General features: G+C 55.7%; 8 non-coding genes across 8 annotated transcripts; all 8 read left to right on the top strand.

The window, feature by feature from the left end:
- The first annotated feature begins 46 nt into the window (after positions 1-46).
- Positions 47-136, top strand: trnay-gua (transfer RNA tyrosine (anticodon GUA)). The gene is given in 2 exon segments: positions 47-83; positions 101-136. It is a non-coding gene; the product is annotated as a tRNA-Tyr (tRNA).
- Positions 137-1288: 1152 nt separating this feature from the next.
- Positions 1289-1378, top strand: trnay-gua (transfer RNA tyrosine (anticodon GUA)). Its single transcript is given in 2 exon segments — positions 1289-1325; positions 1343-1378. It is a non-coding gene; the product is annotated as a tRNA-Tyr (tRNA).
- Positions 1379-2529: 1151 nt separating this feature from the next.
- trnay-gua (transfer RNA tyrosine (anticodon GUA)) lies at positions 2530-2619 on the top strand. Its single transcript is given in 2 exon segments — positions 2530-2566; positions 2584-2619. It is a non-coding gene; the product is annotated as a tRNA-Tyr (tRNA).
- A 1151-nt stretch (positions 2620-3770) lies between these two features.
- trnay-gua (transfer RNA tyrosine (anticodon GUA)) lies at positions 3771-3860 on the top strand. The gene is given in 2 exon segments: positions 3771-3807; positions 3825-3860. It is a non-coding gene; the product is annotated as a tRNA-Tyr (tRNA).
- A 1152-nt stretch (positions 3861-5012) lies between these two features.
- trnay-gua (transfer RNA tyrosine (anticodon GUA)) lies at positions 5013-5102 on the top strand. The gene is given in 2 exon segments: positions 5013-5049; positions 5067-5102. It is a non-coding gene; the product is annotated as a tRNA-Tyr (tRNA).
- A 1151-nt stretch (positions 5103-6253) lies between these two features.
- trnay-gua (transfer RNA tyrosine (anticodon GUA)) lies at positions 6254-6343 on the top strand. The gene is given in 2 exon segments: positions 6254-6290; positions 6308-6343. It is a non-coding gene; the product is annotated as a tRNA-Tyr (tRNA).
- Positions 6344-7494: 1151 nt separating this feature from the next.
- trnay-gua (transfer RNA tyrosine (anticodon GUA)) lies at positions 7495-7584 on the top strand. The gene is given in 2 exon segments: positions 7495-7531; positions 7549-7584. It is a non-coding gene; the product is annotated as a tRNA-Tyr (tRNA).
- A 1151-nt stretch (positions 7585-8735) lies between these two features.
- trnay-gua (transfer RNA tyrosine (anticodon GUA)) lies at positions 8736-8825 on the top strand. Its single transcript is given in 2 exon segments — positions 8736-8772; positions 8790-8825. It is a non-coding gene; the product is annotated as a tRNA-Tyr (tRNA).
- The last annotated feature ends 4638 nt before the right edge of the window (positions 8826-13463 follow it).

The raw sequence follows: 13463 nt of genomic DNA, 5'->3' as shown, positions 1-13463 counted from the left end.
AGGAGTGCGGCAAAGTATCAGCAAGGGAGAGCCACTGCTGGGCTCTCCTTCGATAGCTCAGCTGGTAGAGCGGAGGACTGTAGTGTGTCGCAAATCTGTCATCCTTAGGTCGCTGGTTCAATTCCGGCTCGAAGGAGCCTCGGCTGCGTTTTTGGAAAGAGTGAGCATTCACCAGCACGCGGGCCACAGCAACACAGATGAGCTGAAAACGCGACACCGCTTTCAGGACACATCAGCACACGCCCTTCCCCCTCTGCAAAGAGCCAGCTGTCTCCGTGCTGCAGCTGACGGCCAGCAGGGTGCCTTTTTTTTCAACACAAACGCATGAAAGCACTTTGTGCTCACTGCAACCAAATTAAGTCTTCTATCAGTCAGGCGGGGCCACCCGACGTCACCTCACGCACGTGGTGGCTGCGCCAAGGTTGAAGTCGTTTCGACCTCCAATCAGCAATTGCCATCTCCTCAGCACTTCTTTCCTCATCCATGTGGCCTTCCGCCTCGCCTGAGTCCACCAGCTGCCGCTGCTGCTCCTCCGACAAGTTGGTTGTTTCAGCGAGACAGGCATCAGCAATGTTTGGTCTCAGCCGTCAGACGGATGAGAGGATTTTCTGCACATCCTGGAGCGTGGCTACTCAGGATCCACTGCGGAAGAAGTCAAAGCATGGCCAGTTCACCGACCGGGCGATTAGCTCAAATGGCAGAGTGCATGCGTGAGGTAGTGGGATCAATGCCCGCATTCTTCACTTGCTTTTAAAACTGCAAGTGCACCCACTCACTCAGCTGGTCTGCAGCAGACGGATTACCGTTTGCGTACGCCGCCTCCCTGAGAGTGGTCCCGAAAGATCAAAAGCTTCAAGCGTGAGCGACAGGCAGGTCCTGCTGTTTCAGGGTGCAGCGTAGGAAGAAAGTCGAGCTGCGCAGCGAAGGCAAACGCCTGCGGGTGAAAGTCAGCTCCTTGAAAGGATCATACAGGTGGTGGGTGAGCTGCCTGAGGTCAGCGGGCAGGTCCTGGACGTGTTTGGTGGCGACTTGAACCAGTCGGTAAGCTGCGCCCAAACCCTAACCTGACATGTACATGAAGCTGCGAGTCAGGTACTGTACCGGCAGAATCTGGCAGTTTCGGATCAGCACTCAAGACGATTTCTTCATGCCAGCACTGGCCGAAGCTGTGGAGATCAGCCATTGGCTCAGGATCTCCCAGAGTGACAGATTTTCAGGGAGGCAACGGCGTCACATTAGTGGAGGAGTGCGGCAAAGTATCAGCAAGGGAGAGCCACTGCTGGGCTCTCCTTCGATAGCTCAGCTGGTAGAGCGGAGGACTGTAGTGTGTCGCAAATCTGTCATCCTTAGGTCGCTGGTTCAATTCCGGCTCGAAGGAGCCTCGGCTGCGTTTTTGGAAAGAGTGAGCATTCACCAGCACGCGGGCCACAGCAACACAGATGAGCTGAAAACGCGACACCGCTTTCAGGACACATCAGCACACGCCCTTCCCCCTCTGCAAAGAGCCAGCTGTCTCCGTGCTGCAGCTGACGGCCAGCAGGGTGCCTTTTTTTCAACACAAACGCATGAAAGCACTTTGTGCTCACTGCAACCAAATTAAGTCTTCTATCAGTCAGGCGGGGCCACCCGACGTCACCTCACGCACGTGGTGGCTGCGCCAAGGTTGAAGTCGTTTCGACCTCCAATCAGCAATTGCCATCTCCTCAGCACTTCTTTCCTCGTCCATGTGGCCTTCCGCCTCGCCTGAGTCCACCAGCTGCCGCTGCTGCTCCTCCGACAAGTTGGTTGTTTCAGCGAGACAGGCATCAGCAATGTTTGGTCTCAGCCGTCCGACGGATGAGAGGATTTTCTGCACATCCTGGAGCGTGGCTACTCAGGATCCACTGCGGAAGAAGTCAAAGCATGGCCAGTTCACCGACCGGGCGATTAGCTCAAATGGCAGAGTGCATGCGTGAGGTAGTGGGATCAATGCCCGCATTCTTCACTTGCTTTTAAAACTGCAAGTGCACCCACTCACTCAGCTGGTCTGCAGCAGACGGATTACCGTTTGCGTACGCCGCCTCCCTGAGAGTGGTCCCGAAAGATCAAAAGCTTCAAGCGTGAGCGACAGGCAGGTCCTGCTGTTTCAGGGTGCAGCGTAGGAAGAAAGTCGAGCTGCGCAGCGAAGGCAAACGCCTGCGGGTGAAAGTCAGCTCCTTGAAAGGATCATACAGGTGGTGGGTGAGCTGCCTGAGGTCAGCGGGCAGGTCCTGGACGTGTTTGGTGGCGACTTGAACCAGTCGGTAAGCTGCGCCCAAACCCTAACCTGACATGTACATGAAGCTGCGAGTCAGGTACTGTACCGGCAGAATCTGGCAGTTTCGGATCAGCACTCAAGACGATTTCTTCATGCCAGCACTGGCCGAAGCTGTGGAGATCAGCCATTGGCTCAGGATCTCCCAGAGTGACAGATTTTCAGGGAGGCAACGGCGTCACATTAGTGGAGGAGTGCGGCAAAGTATCAGCAAGGGAGAGCCACTGCTGGGCTCTCCTTCGATAGCTCAGCTGGTAGAGCGGAGGACTGTAGTGTGTCGCAAATCTGTCATCCTTAGGTCGCTGGTTCAATTCCGGCTCGAAGGAGCCTCGGCTGCGTTTTTGGAAAGAGTGAGCATTCACCAGCACGCGGGCCACAGCAACACAGATGAGCTGAAAACGCGACACCGCTTTCAGGACACATCAGCACACGCCCTTCCCCCTCTGCAAAGAGCCAGCTGTCTCCGTGCTGCAGCTGACGGCCAGCAGGGTGCCTTTTTTTCAACACAAACGCATGAAAGCACTTTGTGCTCACTGCAACCAAATTAAGTCTTCTATCAGTCAGGCGGGGCCACCCGACGTCACCTCACGCTCGTGGTGGCTGCGCCAAGGTTGAAGTCGTTTCGACCTCCAATCAGCAATTGCCATCTCCTCAGCACTTCTTTCCTCGTCCATGTGGCCTTCCGCCTCGCCTGAGTCCACCAGCTGCCGCTGCTGCTCCTCCGACAAGTTGGTTGTTTCAGCGAGACAGGCATCAGCAATGTTTGGTCTCAGCCGTCCGACGGATGAGAGGATTTTCTGCACATCCTGGAGCGTGGCTACTCAGGATCCACTGCGGAAGAAGTCAAAGCATGGCCAGTTCACCGACCGGGCGATTAGCTCAAATGGCAGAGTGCATGCGTGAGGTAGTGGGATCAATGCCCGCATTCTTCACTTGCTTTTAAAACTGCAAGTGCACCCACTCACTCAGCTGGTCTGCAGCAGACGGATTACCGTTTGCGTACGCCGCCTCCCTGAGAGTGGTCCCGAAAGATCAAAAGCTTCAAGCGTGAGCGACAGGCAGGTCCTGCTGTTTCAGGGTGCAGCGTAGGAAGAAAGTCGAGCTGCGCAGCGAAGGCAAACGCCTGCGGGTGAAAGTCAGCTCCTTGAAAGGATCATACAGGTGGTGGGTGAGCTGCCTGAGGTCAGCGGGCAGGTCCTGGACGTGTTTGGTGGCGACTTGAACCAGTCGGTAAGCTGCGCCCAAACCCTAACCTGACATGTACATGAAGCTGCGAGTCAGGTACTGTACCGGCAGAATCTGGCAGTTTCGGATCAGCACTCAAGACGATTTCTTCATGCCAGCACTGGCCGAAGCTGTGGAGATCAGCCATTGGCTCAGGATCTCCCAGAGTGACAGATTTTCAGGGAGGCAACGGCGTCACATTAGTGGAGGAGTGCGGCAAAGTATCAGCAAGGGAGAGCCACTGCTGGGCTCTCCTTCGATAGCTCAGCTGGTAGAGCGGAGGACTGTAGTGTGTCGCAAATCTGTCATCCTTAGGTCGCTGGTTCAATTCCGGCTCGAAGGAGCCTCGGCTGCGTTTTTGGAAAGAGTGAGCATTCACCAGCACGCGGGCCACAGCAACACAGATGAGCTGAAAACGCGACACCGCTTTCAGGACACATCAGCACACGCCCTTCCCCCTCTGCAAAGAGCCAGCTGTCTCCGTGCTGCAGCTGACGGCCAGCAGGGTGCCTTTTTTTTCAACACAAACGCATGAAAGCACTTTGTGCTCACTGCAACCAAATTAAGTCTTCTATCAGTCAGGCGGGGCCACCCGACGTCACCTCACGCACGTGGTGGCTGCGCCAAGGTTGAAGTCGTTTCGACCTCCAATCAGCAATTGCCATCTCCTCAGCACTTCTTTCCTCGTCCATGTGGCCTTCCGCCTCGCCTGAGTCCACCAGCTGCCGCTGCTGCTCCTCCGACAAGTTGGTTGTTTCAGCGAGACAGGCATCAGCAATGTTTGGTCTCAGCCGTCAGACGGATGAGAGGATTTTCTGCACATCCTGGAGCGTGGCTACTCAGGATCCACTGCGGAAGAAGTCAAAGCATGGCCAGTTCACCGACCGGGCGATTAGCTCAAATGGCAGAGTGCATGCGTGAGGTAGTGGGATCAATGCCCGCATTCTTCACTTGCTTTTAAAACTGCAAGTGCACCCACTCACTCAGCTGGTCTGCAGCAGACGGATTACCGTTTCCGTACGCCGATTCCCTGAGAGTGGTCCCGAAAGATCAAAAGCTTCAAGCGTGAGCGACAGGCAGGTCCTGCTGTTTCAGGGTGCAGCGTAGGAAGAAAGTCGAGCTGCGCAGCGAAGGCAAACGCCTGCGGGTGAAAGTCAGCTCCTTGAAAGGATCATACAGGTGGTGGGTGAGCTGCCTGAGGTCAGCGGGCAGGTCCTGGACGTGTTTGGTGGCGACTTGAACCAGTCGGTAAGCTGCGCCCAAACCCTAACCTGACATGTACATGAAGCTGCGAGTCAGGTACTGTACCGGCAGAATCTGGCAGTTTCGGATCAGCACTCAAGACGATTTCTTCATGCCAGCACTGGCCGAAGCTGTGGAGATCAGCCATTGGCTCAGGATCTCCCAGAGTGACAGATTTTCAGGGAGGCAACGGCGTCACATTAGTGGAGGAGTGCGGCAAAGTATCAGCAAGGGAGAGCCACTGCTGGGCTCTCCTTCGATAGCTCAGCTGGTAGAGCGGAGGACTGTAGTGTGTCGCAAATCTGTCATCCTTAGGTCGCTGGTTCAATTCCGGCTCGAAGGAGCCTCGGCTGCGTTTTTGGAAAGAGTGAGCATTCACCAGCACGCGGGCCACAGCAACACAGATGAGCTGAAAACGCGACACCGCTTTCAGGACACATCAGCACACGCCCTTCCCCCTCTGCAAAGAGCCAGCTGTCTCCGTGCTGCAGCTGACGGCCAGCAGGGTGCCTTTTTTTCAACACAAACGCATGAAAGCACTTTGTGCTCACTGCAACCAAATTAAGTCTTCTATCAGTCAGGCGGGGCCACCCGACGTCACCTCACGCTCGTGGTGGCTGCGCCAAGGTTGAAGTCGTTTCGACCTCCAATCAGCAATTGCCATCTCCTCAGCACTTCTTTCCTCGTCCATGTGGCCTTCCGCCTCGCCTGAGTCCACCAGCTGCCGCTGCTGCTCCTCCGACAAGTTGGTTGTTTCAGCGAGACAGGCATCAGCAATGTTTGGTCTCAGCCGTCCGACGGATGAGAGGATTTTCTGCACATCCTGGAGCGTGGCTACTCAGGATCCACTGCGGAAGAAGTCAAAACATGGCCAGTTCACCGACCGGGCGATTAGCTCAAATGGCAGAGTGCATGCGTGAGGTAGTGGGATCAATGCCCGCATTCTTCACTTGCTTTTAAAACTGCAAGTGCACCCACTCACTCAGCTGGTCTGCAGCAGACGGATTACCGTTTGCGTACGCCGCCTCCCTGAGAGTGGTCCCGAAAGATCAAAAGCTTCAAGCGTGAGCGACAGGCAGGTCCTGCTGTTTCAGGGTGCAGCGTAGGAAGAAAGTCGAGCTGCGCAGCGAAGGCAAACGCCTGCGGGTGAAAGTCAGCTCCTTGAAAGGATCATACAGGTGGTGGGTGAGCTGCCTGAGGTCAGCGGGCAGGTCCTGGACGTGTTTGGAGGCGACTTGAACCAGTCGGTAAGCTGCGCCCAAACCCTAACCTGACATGTACATGAAGCTGCGAGTCAGGTACTGTACCGGCAGAATCTGGCAGTTTCGGATCAGCACTCAAGACGATTTCTTCATGCCAGCACTGGCCGAAGCTGTGGAGATCAGCCATTGGCTCAGGATCTCCCAGAGTGACAGATTTTCAGGGAGGCAACGGCGTCACATTAGTGGAGGAGTGCGGCAAAGTATCAGCAAGGGAGAGCCACTGCTGGGCTCTCCTTCGATAGCTCAGCTGGTAGAGCGGAGGACTGTAGTGTGTCGCAAATCTGTCATCCTTAGGTCGCTGGTTCAATTCCGGCTCGAAGGAGCCTCGGCTGCGTTTTTGGAAAGAGTGAGCATTCACCAGCACGCGGGCCACAGCAACACAGATGAGCTGAAAACGCGACACCGCTTTCAGGACACATCAGCACACGCCCTTCCCCCTCTGCAAAGAGCCAGCTGTCTCCGTGCTGCAGCTGACGGCCAGCAGGGTGCCTTTTTTTCAACACAAACGCATGAAAGCACTTTGTGCTCACTGCAACCAAATTAAGTCTTCTATCAGTCAGGCGGGGCCACCCGACGTCACCTCACGCACGTGGTGGCTGCGCCAAGGTTGAAGTCGTTTCGACCTCCAATCAGCAATTGCCATCTCCTCAGCACTTCTTTCCTCGTCCATGTGGCCTTCCGCCTCGCCTGAGTCCACCAGCTGCCGCTGCTGCTCCTCCGACAAGTTGGTTGTTTCAGCGAGACAGGCATCAGCAATGTTTGGTCTCAGCCGTCCGACGGATGAGAGGATTTTCTGCACATCCTGGAGCGTGGCTACTCAGGATCCACTGCGGAAGAAGTCAAAGCATGGCCAGTTCACCGACCGGGCGATTAGCTCAAATGGCAGAGTGCATGCGTGAGGTAGTGGGATCAATGCCCGCATTCTTCACTTGCTTTTAAAACTGCAAGTGCACCCACTCACTCAGCTGGTCTGCAGCAGACGGATTACCGTTTGCGTACGCCGCCTCCCTGAGAGTGGTCCCGAAAGATCAAAAGCTTCAAGCGTGAGCGACAGGCAGGTCCTGCTGTTTCAGGGTGCAGCGTAGGAAGAAAGTCGAGCTGCGCAGCGAAGGCAAACGCCTGCGGGTGAAAGTCAGCTCCTTGAAAGGATCATACAGGTGGTGGGTGAGCTGCCTGAGGTCAGCGGGCAGGTCCTGGACGTGTTTGGTGGCGACTTGAACCAGTCGGTAAGCTGCGCCCAAACCCTAACCTGACATGTACATGAAGCTGCGAGTCAGGTACTGTACCGGCAGAATCTGGCAGTTTCGGATCAGCACTCAAGACGATTTCTTCATGCCAGCACTGGCCGAAGCTGTGGAGATCAGCCATTGGCTCAGGATCTCCCAGAGTGACAGATTTTCAGGGAGGCAACGGCGTCACATTAGTGGAGGAGTGCGACAAAGTATCAGCAAGGGAGAGCCACTGCTGGGCTCTCCTTCGATAGCTCAGCTGGTAGAGCGGAGGACTGTAGTGTGTCGCAAATCTGTCATCCTTAGGTCGCTGGTTCAATTCCGGCTCGAAGGAGCCTCGGCTGCGTTTTTGGAAAGAGTGAGCATTCACCAGCACGCGGGCCACAGCAACACAGATGAGCTGAAAACGCGACACCGCTTTCAGGACACATCAGCACACGCCCTTCCCCCTCTGCAAAGAGCCAGCTGTCTCCGTGCTGCAGCTGACGGCCAGCAGGGTGCCTTTTTTTCAACACAAACGCATGAAAGCACTTTGTGCTCACTGCAACCAAATTAAGTCTTCTATCAGTCAGGCGGGGCCACCCGACGTCACCTCACGCACGTGGTGGCTGCGCCAAGGTTGAAGTCGTTTCGACCTCCAATCAGCAATTGCCATCTCCTCAGCACTTCTTTCCTCGTCCATGTGGCCTTCCGCCTCGCCTGAGTCCACCAGCTGCCGCTGCTGCTCCTCCGACAAGTTGGTTGTTTCAGCGAGACAGGCATCAGCAATGTTTGGTCTCAGCCGTCCGACGGATGAGAGGATTTTCTGCACATCCTGGAGCGTGGCTACTCAGGATCCACTGCGGAAGAAGTCAAAACATGGCCAGTTCACCGACCGGGCGATTAGCTCAAATGGCAGAGTGCATGCGTGAGGTAGTGGGATCAATGCCCGCATTCTTCACTTGCTTTTAAAACTGCAAGTGCACCCACTCACTCAGCTGGTCTGCAGCAGACGGATTACCGTTTGCGTACGCCGCCTCCCTGAGAGTGGTCCCGAAAGATCAAAAGCTTCAAGCGTGAGCGACAGGCAGGTCCTGCTGTTTCAGGGTGCAGCGTAGGAAGAAAGTCGAGCTGCGCAGCGAAGGCAAATGCCTGCGGGTGAAAGTCAGCTCCTTGAAAGGATCATACAGGTGGTGGGTGAGCTGCCTGAGGTCAGCGGGCAGGTCCTGGACGTGTTTGGAGGCAACTTGAACCAGTCGGTAAGCTGCGCCCAAACCCTAACCTGACATGTACATGAAGCTGCGAGTCAGGTACTGTACCGGCAGAATCTGGCAGTTTCGGATCAGCACTCAAGACGATTTCTTCATGCCAGCACTGGCCGAAGCTGTGGAGATCAGCCATTGGCTCAGGATCTCCCAGAGTGACAGATTTTCAGGGAGGCAACGGCGTCACATTAGTGGAGGAGTGCGGCAAAGTATCAGCAAGGGAGAGCCACTGCTGGGCTCTCCTTCGATAGCTCAGCTGGTAGAGCGGAGGACTGTAGTGTGTCGCAAATCTGTCATCCTTAGGTCGCTGGTTCAATTCCGGCTCGAAGGAGCCTCGGCTGCGTTTTTGGAAAGAGTGAGCATTCACCAGCACGCGGGCCACAGCAACACAGATGAGCTGAAAACGCGACACCGCTTTCAGGACACATCAGCACACGCCCTTCCCCCTCTGCAAAGAGCCAGCTGTCTCCGTGCTGCAGCTGACGGCCAGCAGGGTGCCTTTTTTTCAACACAAACGCATGAAAGCACTTTGTGCTCACTGCAACCAAATTAAGTCTTCTATCAGTCAGGCGGGGCCACCCGACGTCACCTCACGCACGTGGTGGCTGCGCCAAGGTTGAAGTCGTTTCGACCTCCAATCAGCAATTGCCATCTCCTCAGCACTTCTTTCCTCATCCATGTGGCCTTCCGCCTCGCCTGAGTCCACCAGCTGCCGCTGCTGCTCCTCCGACAAGTTGGTTGTTTCAGCGAGACAGGCATCAGCAATGTTTGGTCTCAGCCGTCCGACGGATGAGAGGATTTTCTGCACATCCTGGAGCGTGGCTACTCAGGATCCACTGCGGAAGAAGTCAAAACATGGCCAGTTCACCGACCGGGCGATTAGCTCAAATGGCAGAGTGCATGCGTGAGGTAGTGGGATCAATGCCCGCATTCTTCACTTGCTTTTAAAACTGCAAGTGCACCCACTCACTCAGCTGGTCTGCAGCAGACGGATTACCGTTTGCGTACGCCGCCTCCCTGAGAGTGGTCCCGAAAGATCAAAAGCTTCAAGCGTGAGCGACAGGCAGGTCCTGCTGTTTCAGGGTGCAGCGTAGGAAGAAAGTCGAGCTGCGCAGCGAAGGCAAACGCCTGCGGGTGAAAGTCAGCTCCTTGAAAGGATCATACAGGTGGTGGGTGAGCTGCCTGAGGTCAGCGGGCAGGTCCTGGACGTGTTTGGAGGCAACTTGAACCAGTCGGTAAGCTGCGCCCAAACCCTAACCTGACATGTACATGAAGCTGCGAGTCAGGTACTGTACCGGCAGAATCTGGCAGTTTCGGATCAGCACTCAAGACGATTTCTTCATGCCAGCACTGGCCGAAGCTGTGGAGATCAGCCATTGGCTCAGGATCTCCCAGAGTGACAGATTTTCAGGGAGGCAACGGCGTCACATTAGTGGAGGAGTGCGGCAAAGTATCAGCAAGGGAGAGCCACTGCTGGGCTCTCCTTCGATAGCTCAGCTGGCAGAGCGGAGGACTGTAGTGTGTCGCAAATCTGTCATCCTTAGGTCGCTGGTTCAATTCCGGCTCGAAGGAGCCTCGGCTGCGTTTTTGGAAAGAGTGAGCATTCACCAGCACGCGGGCCACAGCAACACAGATGAGCTGAAAACGCGACACCGCTTTCAGGACACATCAGCACACGCCCTTCCCCCTCTGCAAAGAGCCAGCTGTCTCCGTGCTGCAGCTGACGGCCAGCAGGGTGCCTTTTTTTCAACACAAACGCATGAAAGCACTTTGTGCTCACTGCAACCAAATTAAGTCTTCTATCAGTCAGGCGGGGCCACCCGACGTCACCTCACGCTCGTGGTGGCTGCGCCAAGGTTGAAGTCGTTTCGACCTCCAATCAGCAATTGCCATCTCCTCAGCACTTCTTTCCTCGTCCATGTGGCCTTCCGCCTCGCCTGAGTCCACCAGCTGCCGCTGCTGCTCCTCCGACAAGTTGGTTGTTTCAGCGAGACAGGCATCAGCAATGTTTGGTCTCAGCCGTCCGACGGATGAGAGGATTTTCTGCACATCCTGGAGCGTGGCTACTCAGGATCCACTGCGGAAGAAGTCAAAACATGGCCAGTTCACCGACCGGGCGATTAGCTCAAATGGCAGAGTGCATGCGTGAGGTAGTGGGATCAATGCCCGCATTCTTCACTTGCTTTTAAAACTGCAAGTGCACCCACTCACTCAGCTGGTCTGCAGCAGACGGATTACCGTTTGCGTACGCCGCCTCCCTGAGAGTGGTCCCGAAAGATCAAAAGCTTCAAGCGTGAGCGACAGGCAGGTCCTGCTGTTTCAGGGTGCAGCGTAGGAAGAAAGTCGAGCTGCGCAGCGAAGGCAAACGCCTGCGGGTGAAAGTCAGCTCCTTGAAAGGATCATACAGGTGGTGGGTGAGCTGCCTGAGGTCAGCGGGCAGGTCCTGGACGTGTTTGGTGGCGACTTGAACCAGTCGGTAAGCTGCGCCCAAACCCTAACCTGACATGTACATGAAGCTGCGAGTCAGGTACTGTACCGGCAGAATCTGGCAGTTTCGGATCAGCACTCAAGACGATTTCTTCATGCCAGCACTGGCCGAAGCTGTGGAGATCAGCCATTGGCTCAGGATCTCCCAGAGTGACAGATTTTCAGGGAGGCAACGGCGTCACATTAGTGGAGGAGTGCGGCAAAGTATCAGCAAGGGAGAGCCACTGCTGGGCTCTCCTTCGATAGCTCAGCTGGTAGAGCGGAGGACTGTAGTGTGTCGCAAATCTGTCATCCTTAGGTCGCTGGTTCAATTCAGGCTCGAAGGAGCCTCGGCTGCGTTTTTGGAAAGAGTGAGCATTCACCAGCACGCGGGCCACAGCAACACAGATGAGCTGAAAACGCGACACCGCTTTCAGGACACATCAGCACACGCCCTTCCCCCTCTGCAAAGAGCCAGCTGTCTCCGTGCTGCAGCTGACGGCCAGCAGGGTGCCTTTTTTTCAACACAAACGCATGAAAGCACTTTGTGCTCACTGCAACCAAATTAAGTCTTCTATCAGTCAGGCGGGGCCACCCGACGTCACCTCACGCACGTGGTGGCTGCGCCAAGGTTGAAGTCGTTTCGACCTCCAATCAGCAATTGCCATCTCCTCAGCACTTCTTTCCTCGTCCATGTGGCCTTCCGCCTCGCCTGAGTCCACCAGCTGCCGCTGCTGCTCCTCCGACAAGTTGGTTGTTTCAGCGAGACAGGCATCAGCAATGTTTGGTCTCAGCCGTCCGACGGATGAGAGGATTTTCTGCACATCCTGGAGCGTGGCTACTCAGGATCCACTGCGGAAGAAGTCAAAACATGGCCAGTTCACCGACCGGGCGATTAGCTCAAATGGCAGAGTGCATGCGTGAGGTAGTGGGATCAATGCCCGCATTCTTCACTTGCTTTTAAAACTGCAAGTGCACCCACTCACTCAGCTGGTCTGCAGCAGACGGATTACCGTTTGCGTACGCCGCCTCCCTGAGAGTGGTCCCGAAAGATCAAAAGCTTCAAGCGTGAGCGACAGGCAGGTCCTGCTGTTTCAGGGTGCAGCGTAGGAAGAAAGTCGAGCTGCGCAGCGAAGGCAAACGCCTGCGGGTGAAAGTCAGCTCCTTGAAAGGATCATACAGGTGGTGGGTGAGCTGCCTGAGGTCAGCGGGCAGGTCCTGGACGTGTTTGGAGGCAACTTGAACCAGTCGGTAAGCTGCGCCCAAACCCTAACCTGACATGTACATGAAGCTGCGAGTCAGGTACTGTACCGGCAGAATCTGGCAGTTTCGGATCAGCACTCAAGACGATTTCTTCATGCCAGCACTGGCCGAAGCTGTGGAGATCAGCCATTGGCTCAGGATCTCCCAGAGTGACAGATTTTCAGGGAGGCAACGGCGTCACATTAGTGGAGGAGTGCGGCAAAGTATCAGCAAGGGAGAGCCACTGCTGGGCTCTCCTTCGATAGCTCAGCTGGTAGAGCGGAGGACTGTAGTGTGTCGCAAATCTGTCATCCTTAGGTCGCTGGTTCAATTCCGGCTCGAAGGTGCCTCGGCTGCGTTTTTGGAAAGAGTGAGCATTCACCAGCACGCGGGCCACAGCAACACAGATGAGCTGAAAACGCGACACCGCTTTCAGGACACATCAGCACACGCCCTTCCCCCTCTGCAAAGAGCCAGCTGTCTCCGTGCTGCAGCTGACGGCCAGCAGGGTGCCTTTTTTTCAACACAAACGCATGAAAGCACTTTGTGCTCACTGCAACCAAATTAAGTCTTCTATCAGTCAGGCGGGGCCACCCGACGTCACCTCACGCACGTGGTGGCTGCGCCAAGGTTGAAGTCGTTTCGACCTCCAATCAGCAATTGCCATCTCCTCAGCACTTCTTTCCTCGTCCATGTGGCCTTCCGCCTCGCCTGAGTCCACCAGCTGCCGCTGCTGCTCCTCCGACAAGTTGGTTGTTTCAGCGAGACAGGCATCAGCAATGTTTGGTCTCAGCCGTCCGACGGATGAGAGGATTTTCTGCACATCCTGGAGCGTGGCTACTCAGGATCCACTGCGGAAGAAGTCAAAACATGGCCAGTTCACCGACCGGGCGATTAGCTCAAATGGCAGAGTGCATGCGTGAGGTAGTGGGATCAATGCCCGCATTCTTCACTTGCTTTTAAAACTGCAAGTGCACCCACTCACTCAGCTGGTCTGCAGCAGACGGATTACCGTTTGCGTACGCCGCCTCCCTGAGAGTGGTCCCGAAAGATCAAAAGCTTCAAGCGTGAGCGACAGGCAGGTCCTGCTGTTTCAGGGTGCAGCGTAGGAAGAAAGTCGAGCTGCGCAGCGAAGGCAAACGCCTGCGGGTGAAAGTCAGCTCCTTGAAAGGATCATACAGGTGGTGGGTGAGCTGCCTGAGGTCAGCGGGCAGGTCCTGGACGTGTTTGGTGGCGACTTGAACCAGTCGGTAAGCTGCGC

Source organism: Chiloscyllium plagiosum, unplaced genomic scaffold (genome assembly GCF_037043375.1).
Source record: "Chiloscyllium plagiosum isolate Xiang-an unplaced genomic scaffold, Cpla_swu_hap1 HiC_scaffold_55, whole genome shotgun sequence".
NCBI lineage: Eukaryota > Metazoa > Chordata > Chondrichthyes > Orectolobiformes > Hemiscylliidae > Chiloscyllium > Chiloscyllium plagiosum.
The sequence above is the reverse complement of the archived record's forward strand: the minus strand, read 5'-3'. Positions and strand labels throughout refer to the sequence as shown.